The sequence below is a fragment of the Cottoperca gobio genome, chromosome 21 (genome assembly GCF_900634415.1).
Source record: "Cottoperca gobio chromosome 21, fCotGob3.1, whole genome shotgun sequence".
Classification (NCBI taxonomy): Eukaryota; Metazoa; Chordata; class Actinopteri; order Perciformes; family Bovichtidae; genus Cottoperca; species Cottoperca gobio.
In genome coordinates this window covers 7,241,385-7,258,375 of record NC_041375.1, presented here as the reverse complement: position 1 = coordinate 7,258,375, position 16,991 = coordinate 7,241,385, and the positions used below count along the sequence as shown (strand labels likewise).

The 16,991-nt window shown below is 39.2% G+C and overlaps 1 protein-coding gene across 1 annotated transcript in view; it reads right to left on the bottom strand.

The window, feature by feature from the left end:
• Positions 1 to 4,830, bottom strand: part of LOC115026494 (histone deacetylase 4-like) — a 66,353-nt gene extending 61,523 nt beyond the window's left edge. The window contains exon 1 of the mRNA XM_029459341.1: positions 4,689 to 4,830. The gene's annotated coding sequence lies outside the window, so the exon portion shown is untranslated. The remainder of the gene's footprint in view (positions 1 to 4,688) is intronic.
• Between the last annotated feature and the right edge of the window lie 12,161 nt (positions 4,831 to 16,991).

The following is a 16,991-nucleotide window of genomic DNA, read 5'->3' as shown; positions in this document are numbered from 1 at the left end:
GTGTGTATCACCCGCAGACAGACGGGCTGGTGGAGCGGTTTAACAAAACGCTGAAAAACATGGTTCGTAAGTTCGTTCACAAAGATAGTTGCAATTGGGATAAGTGGTTAGACCCTCTGTTGTTTGCAGTGCGGGAGGTTCCCCAGGCCTCCATGGGATTTTCTCCTTTTGAGCTGTTGTTTGGCAGGAAGCCACGGGGTGTTTTGGACCTGGTTAAAGAAAAACACAAATTTATCACCTCAATCTCTTAAAAGAGTGGAGAGAGGTGGCCTCTGTCTCTCTGGCTAATACGGTGATGGAAAAAGATGAGCTGGGGCCGGAGGTATTAAAAACGGTAAAATCTGCCCCGGTCTTTTGTGACAGCCAGCTTTCACCGGGTCAGAGAGCGGACATTGCCACGTTGCAAAGGCTTTTTGCCAATGTGTTCTCCCCCCTTCCCGGGTGCACCACTCTCGCACACCACCACATAGAGATGGCCCCGGGCGTGATGGTATGGTCACGGCCCTATCGGCTGCCTGAACACAAGAGGAAAATTGTTCAGTTGCGGAGCTTCAGGCCATGTTGGAAATGGGAGTAATAGAAGAGTCCAGCAGTGCTTGGTGTTTCCCCGTTGTGCTGGTCCGCAAGTCCGACAGGTCAATTCGGTTCTGTGTGGACTATCGCAGGATTAATGAGGTGTCCAAATTTGACGCGTACCCAATGAAACCCAGGTCGACGAACTCCTGGACCAGTTGGGCACGGCTCGTTTTTATACGAAACTGGATTTAACCAAGGGTTACTGGCGGATTCCCCTGTCTCCAGAGTCCAGGGAAAAAAGGCCTTCTCCACTCCGTATGGCTTATACCAGTTTGTGACTCTTCCGTTCGGGTTGTTTGGAGCCCCAGCCACCTTTCAGCGGCTCATGGACCAGGTTCTGCGTCCTCACTCTGCGTATGCTGTTGCCTACTTGGATGAGGTGATTATACACAGCGAGACGTGGCCACGGCCAACCCGAAGAAGTGTGCGGTTGGGCGGAGGGAGGTACGGTATCTGGGGTGCCGGGCAGGTGTGGCCTCAGCTGGAAAAGACTGCCGCTATTTCCACCTGCTCGCCGCCTAAGACGACCTGACCTGCCCCTTGACCGACCTGTGTATATATATGTGTATGTGTATATATATATATATATATATATAGAGCTCTCTCTCTCTCTCTCTCTCTCTCTCTCTCTCTCTCTCTCTCTCTCTCTCTCTCTCTCTCTCTCTCTCTCTCTCTCTCTCTCTCTCTCTCTCTCTCTCTCTCTCTCTCTATATATATATATATATATATATATATATATATATATATATATATATATATATATATATATATATATATATGGAAAAGACTTGAAAAGTATCGTTAAAAAGTTTGCCCAATGATGAAAAACAGCTACGACGCTCAGTTTTATTTCAGTCTCCTTTAATTGATTCCAGTGTTGTGGTTAAAAGGCGCAATCCATATAACCGCAACATCAACTTTGCAACATCCAAGTGATTTTGGAGCATCACTTTAAATGTCTACCCTGATCAGGCTGAAGCATTCCATGTGCAACTGATTACAATATGTATCAGATGTTTTGTTATCTGCACGGTGGAGATGTTAAGTGTGACACATTAACCATGGTTGCACCTGCCATCTATACAATGCTATTCAGTCTTATTGCTGTGAGTGGTAGCGCAATTTCAAAGTCTGTCCAAGACTATGTCTTCTGAATGAGTCTGAATCTGATGGAGAAGTAAAAGTAAAACAAGGTGTGACAGGAGAGAATGTTAGTTGGAGAGACATAAAAAAGTGGTAAACGGGGACGGCACTGATTGGGTGTGACATATACTTTAATGCTGTAAAGAAGTGAAGGGAACTAGTTGGGCTCCAAATCTGCTTTAAAATATCACTACATTGTTCGTTCTGAGGTAGTTTAAATTACAAAATATTTGTATATCTGATTTAGTTGATAGATCACCCTGCCATATGGTCCTTAAATCTTACAAACTGATGGGCCATAGAAGGTATTGGTCAAAGAGACATTTCTTTACTTTCTATACCTGCAATAAACCAGCTCTAGAAATTGCAGGCATCTAAATCCCACAAGACATAATTAGTAGACACTTAAGTTCCACAAATATGCAGACACATGCAAACTTAAAATGTGAGGCTGTTACTTTAATTTACTGCAGTTGTTTAGGTCACAAAGAAGAAGGTTTTCTTAGAAGAAAGTCACTCTGAAATGCATTAACACTGATAAAGAATCTCCCAATGTACCTTTGATCCCAAAATATTTCTTTGTTTTTTAATAGTGTACTTTCCTGAAAAATAAGGTGTGTGCAATCTATGATAGAAAGATTTTTTCTAACTGTTTAAAATGTGACATTTAAAAGTGGAAGTGCTTCTTTCTAGACTCAATTTTGCACAAATATTCAACAATCACACAAAGAGAAATCAGTTAAACGAGGCAGAGATATATATCACTTTCCCATCAGTAGCCTATGAAGACCACAACACTCACTTCTCACTCACAATCCATAAATAGAGTGATTACTAGTCAGAAAATATAAGAATGATTTACAACATATTAATAGAAAAACAAGTCCTTGAATGAACATCTCACAACACAGGGTCCTGTGAACACTTCCTCTTCGTGCAGGACACCACTAAGCAAAGGTTTCAGTCACACTGGTAATTCAAGACGCAGCACTTCTTGTGGCTGCGTTGCATTATGATCTATTCAACCAAAGGCAGAGAAAAGCACCATAATCGCTTATTCCTTTTTAAAGCTGTAGATAGTAAGACAAATCTAACCAGAGAGACTCAAATACATTTCTACTTGAAGTGAATGATCACACTAAATCCCTCCCTTCTCACACACTATAACTATAACTAGGTACACCATCAGTAGTTAAATGGTTAAACTATAGGTGTATTCACAGACTGCCATTTGTGCAAAGAGATGCTCAGCTGAAAACAAAAAGGCAATATCACAATCTCACAACAAAGAACATCCTGTTTTAGTTCTGATCCAATCAGGACTCCACTCTCAGCAGAATCATCCTTTAAGAGGAGCACTCTGAGCCATTTTTTTTTTAGAAGGCTGCGGTGACCTTGTTCCTGTGGGGCCTGGAGTTTACGAGCGTGCAACAGCAGTCCTCCAGAGCTTGTAATGCTGAGGGAATAGTTTCCACTAGTGAAGGCTTAAAGGAGTCTTAGCAGAGCAGAGGCATAGCCACGCCGAAGTTAGCTTCTGAATCACAGCAAAGTTGAGAAAAATATTGAGGACCGATTCTCGGTTTATTGCACCACTTATTGTTGTGAAAAGGTAATAGACAAACATATTAAAGCCTCAAGATTGTTTAAAACCCACTTTCAGATTTGTAAAACCTTTATTCCATTTGTGAAAACAGAATAAAATAACTTTAAATCCCATCTAGACCATATCAGACCCATGGTCTCTAGATCAAAAAACTACTTCACCAACTTTTCAAATCTAGTAGAATAAAATAAAAGGTTTTACAAATCTGACACTGTGATTTTTTAACAGTTACTGAAGTCTACTTGTTTATCAAGTCCATGTTTGAAGAGTGTAAATTATGGTTTTAAAGCTAAACCTGGTAAATTGTTGTCTGGATGGAGAAAGTTCCCATTTTGCTTCATTATTAAAATAAATGTTCCATAACTCTGAAAGTATGTTTTAAGCATCTTTAAGGCTTTAATATGATGTCTAACCCCCCTTTCACGACAATAAGCAAGAGAATCGGTCTCTTATCGTAAAGTGCAAACTGGAAAGTGAGTCCAGCGCCGAGCTGCTGCTGTCTTGTGTTTACACTTCATGAAGACACAAGTTTACACCCAACGCTGTGGCAGCGGCGGTTCAACCTCAGCAGAAACCTCCATCATAGGCTTCACACACTGCTTTCTCCTCACTCACACACGCTAAAAAGTGCTGCTTGTGTTTGCCTTATTTGAAAAAAAAAAAAAAAAAAGGTGTGTAGCTAAAGGATAGTTTGGAGCAGAGCTAACGTTGTATTACTATGAGACCACTTTGTACTGCACTGGTAGGCCTACATGACCTGTTAACGTGTGACGGACCTTACTGGTAAATACACATCTGTAGGCTAATAACGTTAGGTGACACATTTCCCCACATCTGGTAACACTAACCTCACACTTGGAAGGAAAACGAAATGACAACGTATGACCCTGTGGTGCAGGACAACTCGTAAAAAGAAAGTGAAAACTTGGAATAAATAACAGTATTATTCGCCTGCTGTGCATAAAAGTCACTTTTCCGACTTGACAGCCTGTTTCAGACGAGTTTAAAAGCAATATGGCTAGCTTAACAGTGGCAATAAAAGTCCTAGTTAAATCGAGCCGCTAATGTGGCGGAGTAACAACGTTGCACAACACGTAAAGTCGACCGTTTTTAAGTGCACTCCAATTTGGTAATACTGAACAACAATGCCTGTATTGCACAGCACTTTCACTTTCTTTCTGCTTACTATGAAACACAAAAGTCAAGCGTAGCAGGACTAAAGCAATTCAGTGAGACTGCGAGGAGGAAAAGCGCAGAGACCTTCAACATAAACATACTTTCTGAGTCATGGTTCTCTCTAAACTTCAGACCAAAGATAGGACTGTGTAGGCTACTTTTTTTTACAAAGACAGAAAATAAACACTACCTGAATTGAGCACCCTTGGGTGCAAATGGCTGTGTTTTTCTCCAAGTCTCCACAAGCATCCACAGTGCAGGGTTTTAGGACCCGTCGGTCGGTACTGTAAAAATCATTCAGCCAGCAGCTCCGCCATACTGAATTAATCACGTGTCGGACAACCTCCTGTATTTCCGTAGGAGGCGGGGTCTGCAGGACAGGATGACTGACAGCTGAGAGGGAAATTATGTCAGCGTGAGTGTAAAGCTGCATGAATGAAGTCCGTCATTCTGCAGACAATAGGCCACTCAGGTGTGCATAGCAAGGCTACTGTGTGTGTCTACTTCCTCCAAATCAGCATTAAGTCACACTGAGCCATAGAAATGTTTCATCAAGGTGGATTTGTTATGTCTGTGGTGCATGAAATGTTGCTTTACCACTATCATTATATTTTCTAACAGGAAGTATATTACCCATATAGTCACTATAGCTTTCATTTGGTAGTATACTGCTGATGCTCAGGAACAACTTTATAATAATTGTATCCTATGTTGTCCTCTTCTTTGTATTACAATATCCTTAATTATGTAGAGGCACAATGCTTTCTGTGATATTATGTTTTTAAGCCAAGGAAAGCTTAAATTTCAATCTTAAATTCATTTATTAACATTGAATATTTCGTGTAAAAATAAGAATATCAAAGTTAAAGTTCAGAAAAACACATCCTTATATAATATTTATTAAATATTTAACAGTCAAAAACGGTTCATATCATATCATATCAATCAGGCCGGAATTCCGAGCAGCCAAGTCAGAAAAAACTTTCTCGTCAGCTTCCAAGTCGGGTATATCAGGACTTTTTGACAGTTAGGATCAAGGATATCTTTCACTTGGTGAAAATAACTACAGAAGTTTCAACAAACAGCTGGCAACATGGCTGCAAAGCCTCCATTGGTAGTGTAAGAGAATCAGTTCAGTAAATTAAAGGGAGCTTGTTTGTTTGCTACAAATATGTAACACAACACAAGAAGCTCATTTTAAGCATTTAAAAAATGTGACTACAATACCAGCAGTGGGGGGAGCCAGTAACCATCTTAGAGTAATGTGTGAACAATTTAAAATACCAGGAGGTTTTCTTGTTCTTCCCACTAAGCTGACTTGGTGTGAATGCAACATAAACAAACAACTCAGTGAGATAAACGTGGACAAATGACAAAATACAGAAATCTTACATGTTAAACAACCAAAAGTGCAGCAACTTTGGCATAAGAAATGTCTACTACATAAGAAGCTGATTGAGAAAATGTGTTTTTGGTGCCTTTTTTAAATTAAATGAATATATGGGGTAAATATAGTATTAAATTAATTCCATAAAATCAAAGGTCGTTATAAAACTTCATATGCAAACCACAAAGACAGAGGAAGACACACCCAACATTACATATAATGCAAACTATCCTCATAGAGCTTTATCATCTCCAATCTGCAAAGTTCAATGCACTCCTTGTGAGTAAATATTGTCATTTGCTTCCTTGTATAGCGTCAGTCCCTGCCCCCTTCTATTTCACCCTGTGATTTCCAGGCAGCCTTTCAGGACTTGCTTTCCACAACAGCAGAGAACATGCGTCAACTTGTTGCATTCAGCTGTTGGTTTAATGCTCAGGTAGAGAGACATAAACCAACAGAAGATATTCCAGTTGAGAAAAGTGAGACTTGGGTTCTTTATATGAAGCACAACATGTTCGCTAATAGTGGTTTTGCATCACTGTTGGTTCACAAAATAACAATAGCTCTATGATTCCTGGAAAAGAGCCATCCTGTAAAACCTGATGGACTAGAACAGCTGAAAGATTTTAGAATAAATTCTTACAACAGTGTTGATGGCACATTTGTTGACCAATGATTTCTCCACAAACAGCTTAAACTGCCTTGTTTCACTGAAGCCTAATCTGGTGCTAGTGCTTTTGATTTCCATTTTTCCATTTTTCCATTTTCATTTTGTTTCAGAGACCAAACATTTCCTCCAACAAAGCACAAAATACTGTAGCTGTTAGTGTCAGGTTTTTGACACACTGTAAATCACACAAACATTATTTTAGCACAAACATAAAAGTCGTTGAATTCTTACATACTAGAAGAGAAACTTAAAGTGGCAATAGACAACCTTTCAACTCCTCTCGCCCAGTGTTTCCAAGTAGGCCACTGTCGCAAAGACAAACAGATCGCTTTCGTTTTCCTCAGAGCCTACTACTAACAACAATTTTCACTTATACAGACCATCAGGGGAAAAGCAAGAAATATATTCAAATATATTAATTTGTTCTCATTGTTGCTCAGAGTTATCACAGCCCACAGCTTCCTGCCAACAGCACAGGGTCTCTCCCACCGACACAACAACTACGCTTTATGCAAATAAATGTGTGATGACGTCAACAATATGCAAATGAACGTATGACGTCATCTGGAGACTTTTACAGCTAGTGTTAGCAACTTTCATTGGAAAGAGTTGGCAACGCTGCACAGGACACACTGCATTTCGCTTTCAAGGCTTTGTGCTATAAATCGAGTCTTCATTTTGCCGGGAGATCGTACCTGGCGGCAGACAGAATGGCATAGTGAAAGCGAGGCTTAAAGGGAATCAATATACACGCAGATGGTGTCATTATTATATGTGTAAGCAGCATTTACTTATTAATGATAAGTTAGAGCAAAAGTGTGTCTATTACCACTTTAAGTGTGAACTTCCTCCAACAAACTAGAGCAGGTCTTTGATGTGGGCAAGCTTTCCCAGCAGTCACCATTACACAATAACTGGCTCGGGCTCATTATGTGATGCTCAATGAAAGTAAACACAAATTGCCATTTCCTTGTTTTTATGTTGTACATAAAAGTTGTACACACTATATCGAAACCAGACTAAGAGATTTCTTCTAATATGAATACATTATAATTTATTCACCATATATTGAATATATATATATATATATATTGAATTCAATCATTTTGTAAGAGTAGGCGCTTGGTCTACTACAAAATGACATTCCCATACAACTAAACTGCATTGTCAATTTAGTTTTGAGGGAAACATATTTTCTCCCAGATAGTATTTGTTTTTGATACATCACAAATATGTTTTTAGTCAAAGTCTGCGTAAGGCAGGCGGTCGGGGTGGATGGAGGAGTCAAACAAACAGAATACCTGTGTACATACATGTGAAACCAAAGGTCAACTTTGACTACTTTTAATTTGCGTAGCTAAGTTAACTTACATATTGGACTTAACTCACGTAGGTAACTTAAGTTATGTAACAAACCTAAACCTAACCAAGTAGTTTTGTTTCAATTCACAAGGTTAACCACGTGTTTAAAACTGCGACCGTAATCCGGCAAAAATACATTTCCCTCGAAATGTAATTGACAACGCAGTTTCGTTGTATGGCAAGGTCATTTTTAGGAGACAGCGATGTAGCAGTTTTAAAACAGTGGATTTTAGAAGGAAGTTATTTCTAACAGACAGTACCACAGTCCCTGAAGAAAGCCTTTAATTATCAAGTCACATCTCCCCCAAACTTTTAATAAACAGTTGTCAGCATAGAGGTAGTAACACATATCTTGCAGCTTAAACAAGTAGCAAAGACATTACTGACAGGCATTGAAAACAAAAACAATGCTCCACGGGAAAACAATTTTAATTAGGTTGATGAAATAGAAAACTGAGTTGTGAATTCTGTTCTTCATCCTTTTGAAACACTCTCTCATCTACTTATGATCCAGACACAATATCTGGAGCTGATTATGAGGACAGGAAAGGAGATAATATAGACGTTTTTCTCCACGATCAAAGCAGAACCTGCGTAGCCATCCTCCACCTAAAAGATGTTTAGACTAGAGAGTGAACGCAAAAGAGAGAAATAGGGAGACGCTTGATAATATACACAGAGTGGCAAATATATTTGAAGAATTAAAGTTGTGTGTCCTTAAATCACTGACATCCAGCAGTACGTGTACGTGTACTGCACAACAGTGGACTATATTAATGCCAGACTCGAAAGGGTGCTTCCACAAATTATGTAAATGATGGCGCCATAGCTTTAAGAGTGGGGGCCCATCTGAAAAAAGAAATGGAACGACCGTTCTCTAAAGAAAACACTGACAGCATAATAAGTATCCACTCAAAAAGGGCTGTCCACGACAGTGAGTAAAGAAAGTTGATTTGAACATAGATGGGACAGCTCAACCAGGCCACTCTCTCCTCTAAAAGGATACCACTGACAACATAATAAGTATTTTCCGAAAGTCGTCGGTGGCAGTGTGAAATGGGATGCATCCAGAGTTTATCTGCTGTAATGGAGGCAGATATGGCTCACACATTGATGCAATACCATGCAATATGATATACCATCAGTCCTCGGGACAACGCCAGAAGATTTTATTAGGACCATTTTTTTCGTCCATCAACCGTTACTACTGTAGCATATAATTCTCGCAATATATCTCACACAGGGATTCAAAATCAACAGGTTGTACTGTACAATGAGATTATTGGTGTGCTTTTCATTGTTCCATCTACGTAGAAAATATTTACAAAGGTATTGTACAGAACCGTAGTGCAGTGTCCATCTAGGGCGTGCCGTTGGGAACAGGACGATTGCTTGGCCAAATGTAGTTGCAATATCACAAAGCATTCAGGAGATAAGACATTTCTTTGTAATATAAGCCCTGCACACAGCATTTGAGCAAACTTTGAGGGCCAGCTCTAGCAAAACGTACAGGAACATTGAAAACAATAACTTTTTCCGGCTTTGTTCAGAGAAGTAAGAAGTAAGTTAGCATCTTCCAGTGTTCTTCCTGCCATCTTACTGCGGACTGTGTGTTTATTTGTACAGACAGTGAACTGTACTTGTTTTCCTGTACACTACATATTGGCACTCTGAGAGGTGGATGAGAAGAACAGAAAAAGGAATAGTACCAAAGAGGGAAATGCAATATTCATGGCCAAGAAAATATCAAACTGATGGAGTGCTGCTTGAGCTGCTTGTTGCACAATAAAAAGCATCCCTTGGAAGTTTTTACCAACATTATTTTTTGTTTGGATTCCCATTTTTCATTCACTTTTTATTCTTTTACACAACGACAAAAGAAAAAGAATGAACTATAGTTGAAACATATATGACTATTGAAAAAATAGACCTACTGAATTAAAAACATTTAAAGCACTTTAATAACTACTACAACAGTTTTATGAGCAACAGAAATAAATGTCAACGGTTGTAATTTTGGTATCAAGAATAAAACAAAAACCTTCAAGCAACAGCAATGATGTACCTCCTCTCCTCCCGACTCTACACAGTAGTTCTATGCACATTATTGTTTCTTACATTCAATTCCCCCCAAATAGATCTCATTCTAACAAACATCTTGTGTTCTTGCTCTGGATATCAGTGACCGGCACTTGAACTCATGTTTTCCTGCTTGGCTTGCTTGTAAACATCAACCAGACAGATTCAGCACTACAATATTTTAAAATAAATTCACTCATTCATTCAACCTTTATTTGAACTCGTAAAGTATATTGAGGTAGGGAGCTGTACTTCAGCATGCTAACTATTAAAATGCTAGCCTTTTGGTGTTTGGTAGTTATAATGTTTAATATTTTTACCATCTCAGTTTAGCGTTATTTAAAACTGAGGCTCATAGGAATGTCATTAGTTTTGCAAGTATTTGGTCACAAACTAAAGCATTGGACAAATACATTTTTGCTTTGAACTTGAGCTTTTCCAATTAAGCATTTAAATTCAACATTTCAGGTTTTTTAGATTTCACTTTCCATGACTGTATTGCTATCTGAAAGTATCCATTTGGCAAGTAAATAGCCACTTTCCTTATTATTAACATTTAATTACATCTGAATTTATCTTAGTTCCTTCTATTCAAAAAATACTTTTATGCAATTTTGTCTTTTACATTTACCAGTTTCTTTGAAAAAGTAAAAGCAAACTAGGTGAAATGCAATGTCCTTTGACAGAATGAAAAAGAGAAAGAGAAGGAACCACAATCCTACCACACCGTGTGTTTGACATGTGGGGAAGAAATACAGAAAATAAGTTTTGTTTAATTGAATATATAAAACTCAACTGTAGCCCTATTACCAAAGGAGCCATTAAGCCAATGTCCAGCATAGAGAGGCTGAGAGAGTGTGGTCTGGTCTCTGTGGAGAAGAGTCATGGTTTCAGAGACACTGTAGAATATCAGAACATCTGCACTGTGATCCAGGTACTCTCCTACTCTGGAGGACTGAGGACCTGAGACAGGAGTTTTGATGTTGTTGTGTCTGAATTCATAGAGACTGTTTGAACAAGTAAATGCCTAACTGAATCCAAATATATTGAAGCGCTCTGCTCTGCTAATGTTCTTGTATGCAACTGTTACAAACACTCCTCTCCTTCTCCACACCTCCCAGTAACAACATCCTGTCAGACTCTCTCTACTCAGGACCTGCCAACATCCAGTGAATCTGTCTGGGTGACTATAATATGACTGTTGTTGACTCATAAACTTCAGATCTCTGCTGGGATCTGACCATCTGCTTCAAATCAGAGCTTCTTTTCTCAATGAGATGGATCTGTTTAGTGAAGAACTTCTCACTGTACTCCACTACTTTATCAGCAGAGTGATTGATAGCCTCCACCTCCTGTTGAAGCAGAGTCACATCTCTCTCTCTGTCCTGGATTCTCTGCTAGATGTTTTGCTGACTACCCTCGAGCTGTCTCTGCCTCTCAGTCCATTCTGCCGCAGCTGAAACTGTGCTGTGGCCTTGATGTTCTTCCACAGAGCAGAGATAACAGATACACTGCTGATCAGTACGGCAAAACACCTTTAATACCTCATCGTGAAGAGGGCAGATGTTCTCCTGAAGCTTCTTGGAGGGGTCGACCAGCTTGTGTTTCTTTAATGGAGCTGTATCATAGTGAGGCTGGAGGTGCTCCTTACAATAAGAGGCCAGACAAGCTAAACATATCTAAACAACCTGGTCCAACATAGCAGTGATTAGCAGGAGCAGGGTGAACTCTTCAACTCCTCCACTAAAACAGATAACATGACGTTTTTCACCAGGACAGGCCTCGTGTGAAGGTCTGCCTCCATTCTTCAGTAAATCCAGACAGATCAAACAACAGAATGTTTCCCAGTTCAGCTGAACTCCTTTCTGCACCATTTCACCTCGCAGTGGCCGCAAGTTGAATTTCCCTTTCTCATATCAGTGAAGGGGAGGGAACACATGAACAGAGTGGAGCTATCTGTGTTTGAGAGCAGTAAGAAGAAGAAGGCCATATCAGACTTTGACTTATTCCATAAAGAGGAGCGACCCTAAGAGATACTGTGTCTTTAACCCTTGTTACCTTCACCTAGGAGGTTATGTTTATATGTGTCTGTCTGTCAGCAGGATAAAGGAAAACGGCTGGCCCTTTTTAATAGAACTTGGTGGAAGTGTAAAGCATGGGCCAAGGAAGAACCCATTACATTTTGGAGCGGATCCGAATTGCAATAATAGTCCGAGGAGCATGAGAATCCACCATTGACCTTGGAGGAGTGCCATTGTAGTTTATAACATAAAGTGCAGCATATGTCTAATAAAAAACACACAGTTAAACAGTACAAAGTACAAATCAGTCCAAAGATAACTAATCCCTTTAGATGTAGGTGTTGACCAGTTTTACAACTGGTTCTGTTTTCAGAAGACAAATTAATAAATTGTTATGCTGTGACAATGTATTTACCAGATTAGGGATACAATAATTGCATTTGGCTTCACATGTGCTTTGTGTTTAGAAGTGATCCTGTTCTTTAAAATTACTGGTACAACTGATATAATAGACAGACAGGATTTCCACTCCACAATGTTGTATATTCCTATTATATATATATATATATATATATATATATATATATATATATATATATATATATATATATAGCCTATTTTAACTATTGGATGCATTGCCGTAAAATGTGGTATATCCATGATCCCTAGAGGAAGAATTGTATTAAATCTGGACCCCCTGACTTCTCATCAAGTGCCATCATCTGCTCTAAATTTCAATGTAATCAATACTTTATGATCAAATACCTGCAAAACTAATGTGATTCCCATCAAACTCTGTTCTTTGTGTTGTCTTAATTGTGCTAATTATCAAATGTCAGCATACTGACGTGCTAAATTAAGATGGTGAACATGGTAAACATTATACCTGCTATACATCAACAGGCAAGCATTATCATTGGGAGCATCTCAGCATGCAGATGTGACCATTTAGCTCAAAGTACAGTCTCATAGAGTCGCTAGCGTGTCTGTAGACAGAGTGAAAGGAAAGCAACCTCGACATCTTTGTTGAGTTTTTACTAAGCATTCTATAAAGTGTCAGAATGGCAACGTCTGACATAGAAAAGTAACAAAAGTGAGTTTTGAATGACAAGAAATTGTGGTAAAAGAGACTTTTGTTACCTGTGCTGACGCTTGTCTTGTCAGCCTCGTCGGGATCGGTGACACCTGTCTGGGCTTCAGAAAAAATAATGACTTTTATTGGAAAGTTTAGCCCACTGGGATTGGAGACAAAAGAGAAACCTAAATACGACAAACCTGAACGCTGTCTTTGGTAGAGACCCTGCAGCTATGCTGTATAATTTGACATTTAGTTTCAATTCAGCAAAGTAATGTCAACATGAACCTGAAACAGTCACAGTCTTCACAATAGAAGCTTTTCACTGTCATTTGTGATACTTCCAAGTGTAAATGTTGTGTCTCAGATGTTTGAGCAATTTTGATAAACTCTGGAGCAGCACGGATTTGCTCCAAGTTGTCAGTGATCTGTCATCTTACTGCTAGTGGCTGGATTTATTATAGTGAGAGGAAGATGTCTGTGAAAACAGTCTGTCAGTCTTGTCATTCATAATGATTGGCTTTGCTTTTAGGTTTTGGTACCAATGGTAAACACTATCCCCAATAAGACAAGAAACTAATGCATTTTTAGGCTATTCATGAAAGACTGTACCATGTTAAAGTTAAGATTATTGCAGATGGGTCATTTTCATAAATAAGTCATAAAACATCTATATATCATCTACTAACCCCTGAGCAAGGTACTTAACCCTGAGTGGCTCCAGAGACTGTCCCTGTAGTCAGTTCACTGTAAGTCGCTCTGGATAAGAGCGTCTTCTAAATGACCTGTAATGTAATGTAATGTAATGTTTCTTCTGTAGAGTTACACAAGGAATCCTTAACACTTTCAGGGGTATATCCATACTCTACTCAATGAGAAACACAGAATAGAAACTGTAATCCACACAGGGATTGATTAAATATTTGTCAGACAGACCAGAATATAAAAAAGCCTGCAATAAAAGCCAATGGCATTATTTTAGGTTTGTCAGTACAAAACAATATGCATTTTGTCTCCATTGTACCAATATTAATAAGTCACGACTAATTCCTCTCTACTGGCCGAAGCAGCTTGTACACCTAAACACTGTCAGCAACCTTTCAGAAATACCAATACAGGCCATTTAAAACACCTGCTTCATCAAATCTAGCTGCTTTTCTTCCAAACACGACTGGTAATTCTATTTGAGTCATGCAAGATCTGCAGGAAAGACACACTTCATGCCTTTATTGTAATATTGCTTTGACAGCAGCGGATGGATTTCCTGCAAATTCTGACGGGAAGATCAATTCTTCTAAAGCTGAGAATTCTCTAAAGAGCACAGCATTATCTTCTAGGAGATAAGCAAACGTTGGCACATTTGCACGCTGTAGGTTAATGCAATTCAAAGTAAGACAGAAGGTGGATGCATGTAATGTGACACACATGGTAAACAGATGAAGTTGCTGGTACTGCGATAAACTGCTGAGAGAGAACAGAGTTTTTCTTGTAACCCTTTTGGAATAATCTAATAATGTTCCTCTTTTCCATTATCTTATTTAATTTCAAGATTTGATCCACCCACAGAAGAAGGGAAAAGGCTAACAGGGCGTGTGTTTGTGCATCCAGCTAACCTAATTAAGACCCATGGTTTTTGGTCCTTTCTGTCCTGAATGCTCAGCTCATTGATTTGGCTCAACGGTCCAGCACAGAGACAACTTTATTCTAGAGTCAAGTGGGTTTTTATCCAAGATGGTGGTCAATTGATACTGTGGGAATGGGAAAGAGGTCTGCAGGCTGTAATTTGTTCTGCTGTCAGATCAAAAACTTGATAAGTACATTAAAGAACACAGGAAACACTCATTGAGAAATTCATGTTTTACGGATCTAAACTCATGATCCATGATACATGAACTCCTTAAGACTATACAGCTGTGAAGCAGATGGTTTTCTCCTGTATTTACTGCAGAAGTAAAGTTGTGGATATGTCTGTGACTTTGAGCATTGTTTGACAATTTCAATTGTTTATCTTTTTAAAGTTGAATGATTATGGCTTTATTTGTCATCAAATTCACTTTCAAGGGACAGTTCATCCCAAATCAAACTACCTGTCGTGCTTTTTATCGATCGAGATTGTTTTGCTGTGAGTTGCCGAGTGTGTGTGGAGATGTCTGCCTGCTCTCCAATATATTGGATCTAGATGGCTCGGCTTGTGGTGCTCAAAGCACCAAAAATACATTTTACAAACTCAACATCAATGTCTCTATCCAGAAATCATGAAATGATTTATTTCTACCAGACTACACCTGCCAACCGTATCACATTGCAGAAGGAGGCGTGCGTCTACTCATGGAGGAGAGGCTTGTGCTCACTCGTCTGCGATGTAGTTCGGTCAAAAGAAAATAGTTCCAACATGAAATTGCTCACAACAAGGTCTGTGGATTATCTTGATTAAATGGGAAATGATTTCCTCAAGAGAAACATTGCTGTTGAGTTATTTAAATGTATTTTCTTTGGCACTTTGAGAACCACAAGCAGAGTGCCATCTGGGTCCTCTACAGCAGATCTCTCCAACACGCAGCACCTCACACCAAAACTATCTAGACTGATAAAGAGCCCTTCAGATATTTATTTTTTATTTTGGGCTGAACTGTCACTTTTAAGAATCACTCCCATTTCCCTATTGGGACATAATATATTGTTACAATGCAGGATTTAAATAGAACAGAATGCAATGCAAAACAAATGACGAGCGCAATAGAATATCATTCAACTCTATAAGACCACATAAAGTGGTCTTGAATGTAATTTAAAAGTTTCCCAGTGCCTTAGGTTTAAAGAAGGGATAACCAACAGGAGATAGCAACAGCTTGCTATATATCCTTCCTCCACAGTTTAAGGTGCAGTAAGTGGATAAGAAGGATTAATGGTATCCAAGCCACAACACAGCAGCCAATCCGGTTAAACCAAGCCAGGCACGGTGGCAGTAGTTCAGATGTGTATGGCTTCAGTGATCCCTCGTGGTTCTCCTGACTCTGACGATCCCTCAGATGATTGTTTACACGCCCGCCTGCGTATGTACCTTATCCCCATTGTATGTTCCCCCATGTGTTTCTCTCTCTGTCTTTTCTTCTTTATCTCTCTCTTCAACTCCGTCTCAATCTTTCAGTGCAGTTCACGAGAATATATTGACATGACCACAAACACGTTCACATGTTCTGTCTTTCTTTTTCTCCTTACTTACTTTGTTTCCACATCAACAGTCTTGCCGTAGTTTAAGACATGACTGAAATGCACAATATGTACAATATGTTAGATTGAGAGACTAAGGGTCTCTCAATCTAAGGGTCTTTCAATTGAAACAATAACACAGAGTTTGGTGGCGTGGGATCACGGGAGTTGTTGTGTTCACAACCTTTGGCCTGCAGTCACCTTCACCCGGTCAGGATTCCTTCAGTGTTTATCGTTCAGTCCGATGACTAAAGTCCTTCATCCAGTTGAACATATAGTTAAAAACGACCATGATCTAAGAAGTGTACCACAGAAACGTGTCTTAAAACTAGATAAAAAAGTCCATTTATGACAGCTACTTGCAGACAACAACAACGCTGATGCATGCGCAAAGCGGATACTACGCCATTACAGACCAAATGAAGTTACCTTGATTGAAATGACAGATTTCTCTAGGTTTGAAAATTGTTGAAAATCTTTGGGATAATTTAAGTACACAACTTAACAAAATATATAACACATATCTAGTTGTTTTAATGCGTAAATGTGTACATCTTATACCTTTAATATTATGGAAGTGCCATTTTATTCGTGTCACGATGCATTTGGTGACTAAGTGAGTTTGACTTGGTTAATTTGAGTCAGATAAAGTAACCATCATCTGTCAGAGTTTAGTCTTTAGTCATGTG